This window comes from Amblyomma mixtum, chromosome 2 (assembly GCF_055824585.1).
Source record: "Amblyomma mixtum isolate Tamu chromosome 2, ASM5582458v1, whole genome shotgun sequence".
In the NCBI taxonomy this organism is placed as follows: Eukaryota; Metazoa; Arthropoda; class Arachnida; order Ixodida; family Ixodidae; genus Amblyomma; species Amblyomma mixtum.
This window is the reverse complement of record NC_143013.1, coordinates 65,501,492-65,507,089: the sequence shown is the minus strand read 5'-3', so window position 1 is coordinate 65,507,089 and position 5,598 is coordinate 65,501,492. Positions and strand designations below refer to the sequence as shown.

General features: G+C 44.7%; 1 pseudogene; it reads left to right on the top strand.

Annotated features, from left to right (window-relative positions):
* Positions 1 to 30: 30 nt before the first annotated feature.
* On the top strand, positions 31 to 891 carry LOC149359596 (uncharacterized; annotated as a pseudogene).
* The last annotated feature ends 4,707 nt before the right edge of the window (positions 892 to 5,598 follow it).

Below are 5,598 nucleotides of genomic sequence, written 5' to 3'. Positions count from 1 at the left end.
GATGGCATTTTAACTTTGGAAAATTTTCAAATGAGCAGCGAGGATGAGGTGTTGATTGCTACATGGGAATACGGTAAGCTAGTTAAAAAAATTCTGACCGCTTCATCGTTTATTAGAGAATTTCTAAGAGTGGCCATGAAATGCATTCCCTACAACTACATTATATCTGTGCAAGCAAGAGCAATACACGAAAAAGCACACAGCTGCAAGAGAGGTGCAATTCTTTTACATTTTGATTTCGCCAAAAAATGAACAGTTGTGCTTCCAGACTGAGTACAAGCGTACCATTGGCAGAAAAAGCAGGTAACCGTGTTTACCTACGTTGTCATGTCAAGAAAATCGACTGGTAACTACGCCGTTAATTTCGACGATATGTCTCATGATTCCGATCATGCATGCTTGGCTCTGTCGAAAATCAAAGCACATCTCGAATAAAACGCGCCAATCTACATCAAGATAATATATTTGAGTGACGGGGCTCCCGCTGACTTCAGGAATATATACCAGTTTCATGAGCTGCAGCGCAGTGAATGTCAATGGACGATATTGATGTTATCGGCCTCTGGACACTGCAAAAATGCTTGCGATGGTGCTGGTGGGCCAGTGAAACATCGAGCATCAAACCACAACTTGCGGAAGCCTGTAAGTGAGGCCATACACACAGCCAGAGGCTTCGTAGACGCAATTCAAGAAACACTAAAGAACATCACCATTCTGGAGCTGCCACAGAGGGAGCTTGCAGACTTTCGCGAAGTGAAGAAGGAACAATGGAAACTGGCAAAGAAAGTGCCTGGAGTTCAGACGCTCCACCTGTGGAAGTACGCTCAGTCAACTTAAGGCAGTGCATCCTACGTGGCCTCCACCGCTGCTTCTGAATGGAAGGGACTGTGATCTGGTTAGTGCTTCGTGCTGGACAATATACTGTGCGCAAAACCGAAATCAACTGCCGCCGTTCATTCTTGTTACGATTTTCTGAATTGCAATGTGCACATGAAGCGGCATCAAATTTTTAAATTGCCTCCCGATTAAAACTCCCCATGATTAAAAACCTTGCGGATAAATCGTTCCCCTCAGGAAACGACGTTTTGTCTCCTGACAGTGCCTTGTAGAACCATTGAACACAGAGGTAAATAGACGGAGGTTCGGAAACGCCGACTTGAGAAACGCATTAGTATTAACTTTTATATATAAAATTTTTTCTAACAACCGAGAAATGATCTAATATCTTTAAAGAATCGATTATATATACCAATAAACCGTACGACGAATAAATTAGAGAATACAAACAACGTTTGACCACCACCAGCCAATTCTTATGACATCAGGCAAAATAGCGAATTTATTCCGATTTTAACGCATTAAGAGCGCCGCTAACAAGCGAATAGAAGTTCTATAAGCATTGAGAATGGTTCGGATATTGGGGTAAATAAAATGTAACCACTTTCAATGAGTGCTAAATCAAATTTCTGACAGCTACTATTTCTAAGAGGCAGTAATAAGCAATTCTACATAACAAAAACATGGACTCAGTTTTGTGTTTATTTTTGTATTTTAAAACAATATAATGCAACACTTTTCTAGTGCCTAAAAGTTATCATGTATTGAGGATTATTCAGGCAAATTTTAACAAAATTCGATGATGATGTTTTTTTTAAACCCAAGTCAAAGTTGTCACTTTTTTGGCGTTTTTGAACTTCGGCCAATTTTGAGACTGTACTGAAAACTATCTGTCAAGTGTAGAGCAACAGAACTTTCTTGAGGTGAGTAAAAACAGCTTAAAAATACTGAGAAAAATATTCAGTGGGGAGATCTTTAGGCATCTTGCCCTAAGGCTGCCCTGAAAAGTGCCTTTTTTGCGCCCCATAGCTCCGGAAGCGAAGTTTGCAATTTTTTTACTCGGAAGGTTGAAAGAGCAAGAAAACATTTTTTATTTTCTCGGCTTGTACAAGTTGTAAAGAAGTTCTGAAGAAATGCTTATGCGCGGGAAAAATTTTTTGTGCATGGAGTGAGGCTTCAAACTTGCAACATTGCGAAGTGCCAAAAACGACATTCTCCACCTCTTGTGACATGCGATTTTTTTCCGAGAAAACTACGAAGCTTCTTGCAAAACTAAGGTTCATTCCTTTGTGTGGACACATTTGCCCATCTTATATAAAAATTGCATTGAAAACAAAAAATGGTCATGGGATCTCGATTACCGTTCTTATCTGCACACGCCCAGTTGTAGATCCTTTGAGTACCACTCCTGGGGCAGTGGTGCAGCGGTTAAGCGATGCGCCACTGCCTTGCGATGGAAGCTGGGCAATGCCACCGGTGGGGCTTGCACGACCCAAGTTGCTCTTCCCGAGTGACCAATCATTAAATGAACTGTCACCTGCCACGGTGGGCCATTTGCTCACAATCCTGTGGGCAGGTTGACATGAGGCTGCAAAGTTCCGCCCCCTAAGCGTACCACCTTCTTCCCAGGTTGCTTCTGTGGGGATTTTTCGAAGATTTTTCGCCGGGTTTTTTGCGACACTAGCTGCTCAACGAAATAACAGCCGATCTGCACATTTAAATGCCAAGTAGGTGCGCTAGTACTGCTTACGCCTGCTATACTCTTGTTATCCATTCACACTTTGTTATGCCTGACATAGCAGATGCGCTAGTGTTCCCGCAGCACCACATCTGGAACGGTGAGGAGGATTCTCCAGCGCGAAGAGAGATAATTCAAGAGCAAGGGAGTACGACTGAAGGCGAGTACCAGCTAAGGTGCGCAGGTGAGCGCAAGCTATTTCATGATGCGGCGAGAACCCCGAGCGACCACTGTCGTGAGACAGTGGGTACCCGAGGTCTAGGGAGTCTACACATTGGCAGTTGGACCGCGCTTCCTCCTCATTGGCTAAGCCACTTGACGCGCTCGTCGCCATTCTCTTTGTCGCGGCTTCTGATGGGCCCCACTGAAATCTGTAATTGTGGTCTTTGTGCAAGCGCACTAAAAAAGTATGTGCGATGAATGCGGAAGAGAACGAATACGCACTAATAACAGAATACCTTACAGTATTCTGTTATTAGCGCGTATTCGTTCTCTTTGTGTACCAGATGAGAAAAACAGGGACATTTGTTTAAGGTTTTCACTCTGCACCTGTCGCTTCCCGCTTTCTTCGTCCTCCCATTCCCAATGTCTTTTTTCCTCCTTTTTCCCTGAGGCAGAAAGCGCATCTGCCTTCCGCGCTTTGCCACCCGCCACCTATTGTCTCCAGTACCCTCTTCATCGTGCCACTCCTCTGAAAGTGGGGAGGGCAATTTGCGTCTTTCCGCTTTGTCACCTGCCAACTTTAGTAGGTGAAGGCCCCAGAGAACACCACCGATGGACACTTTTTCTCAAATAAAGCCTCCAGCGCTAACGCATTATTAAATAGCGGAAGATAAATGATGCAACCGTAGGGCAAAAAATGAAGTCAGTATTGGCTGCCAGAAGGTTAGTCGTGATATTGTCGTTTGGCTGTTGTGCTGAGTTGAGCTTGAGGAGGGGGCATCACGTGAGTCGCGTGTTGATGAAACCGATAAAATTATCTCTTCACCGTAGCGGTAGCCAGAACAAGACGGCTTTTGGGGTGCTTATGCATAGTTTCGTGTTCGTGTCGTTACAAGGGTCGAAGAAACCTACAGAAATAAGTGCTTTGGGCCGATGATCGTAGCGAACAGCATGGTACGCCAGTGAGCGCTGTTTGGCGAGGAGTTCGAGCCCCGTGGTCCGCAGAGAGAGAGATAACGTAGCAAAGCAATAGTGTGCTTCAAAACGCATGACTGCCCTACTTGATCCATCGGTACCACCGTCCAGCTACGAGCGTGTCATGACTACTTCAAGTTTATACTTTGAGCGGAACTCCTCCTTGAGGGCTAGCTTGATGTGGCCATGGATAATAACGTTTTTCGGCTAAAGAAACGTTTGCAAATGGAATTATGTGTATTTAATCATTTTTGTTCGGTTTAAACTTAAAAGCCCAACGTGCACACAGACAAAGCAGTAAATAACATTGAGCACAACATTTACCAGAACACAAGATTGTCCGCGATATTCAGGGAATCAGAATTTGCCATCACTTATAAGGTCAATTTTTTTTTGCTATTTCAAGCCTAATATGTACCTACGGAACAACAGTTTACTCCGCGATTCTTCGGTGATATACATAACAATTCTTGGCATTTCGGTAATTCTGCAGCTAACAATAATATGCTTCATATCAACCTACGCACATCACAGCAAAAGAAATGAACAGTTGGTATTTTGCGCTAGCATATGCCTTGAGGCGTGTATATGCCATTTAGTCGATATTTTGGAATAGAAAGAAAAAAATTGCGGCCGGAAATGGTTCATCATCAAGTTTTCTCAAGTTTGCTCCATCACGAGCCGGCGGAGCCCGCACATGTATACTAAGATTTATCCAAATGCAAGGCCCGGACATCTTTCATTCCTTAACTGGTTATTGAGCGTTCTGAGAAATTTCTATATTTTTAAGCTTTCCTGGAGAGAAGAGTCCCACTGCATTATTTTCTTTTGGCATTAATATAGTCAAAGATTGCTTTCAGTTGACGCCATGAGAGCGTTGTGGTAAGTGTAAACTCTATAGGGCTTGCTCCTAACAGTTTTCCTGCGAAAGAAAAAGCAGAAGGAATTGACGGATGTATCGACATTGCCTGTGTGACGCATCGAAGAGTGGCGGCTCGCTCTTTTGAAGTACGCTGTCAATTACCAGCCTCCTCACTCAAATCCTTAGCTAGGGGGAAAGCCAACCCTGCACCACCCCAGGTAGCACAAATAATCTGCTTAATATACACTGCGGTCCTTTGTAGGACCAGCATTTCTCAATACATATTGGGCCGATTACTGGTGCTGCTTGGGACCACTCTTGATCGACGTCCTGACCATACATCCTGCCACCATTACTTTCCAGAAGTGCCCACCAAACCTACCGCCTTGTCCACCTAACTCTAACCTAAAGAACAGGCACCCATCACCTGCCTGCCTGCCGCCACCTTACACAAGGCTTCCACCAAGTTGCAGCCCACGTAGTTGTGGAGCGGAAGAACGACGGCGATATCGAATTCCTGAAGCGCCACCTACCAGCCATCAACCTTAACCTTCCAGAAAAACTCTGTTGCGCGTGCAAAGCGCTGGCTTAAAATAAAAGCTTTCAACGGACTAAAAGCAGCCAAAGTAATAACGGAGGCCACATCCAACTGTTATCGAAGCTTTCTCTCGCCAGGTTTGGTTAGAGGCCTGTCAGTTTTTTTACACATTTTATTTTAGCCGTTAAATTACATTTTCTATTCTTTTTTCTGTGCGAATCACCATCGTTGGTTGGAAAAGCGCTGGCTGGGCACTGAGAGCTCCCTAAAGGTGGAAGCGGAAGTAGCGAAAGGAGCGCCGCCTCGATGACAAGGTGTCACTACGCGACGTTCGCCTGCCGCTCTTATCCAGCACGCAACCTATGCCCTACTTGTCGAGGAACTTAAAAGCAAAGTCCTAAATTTCACAGGTGGTTCAGTTCTGTCATCCTACGGGCAGGCCCCAGCAGACAGCTTTGTTCCTTCACTTGGCCGTTCACGCACCTG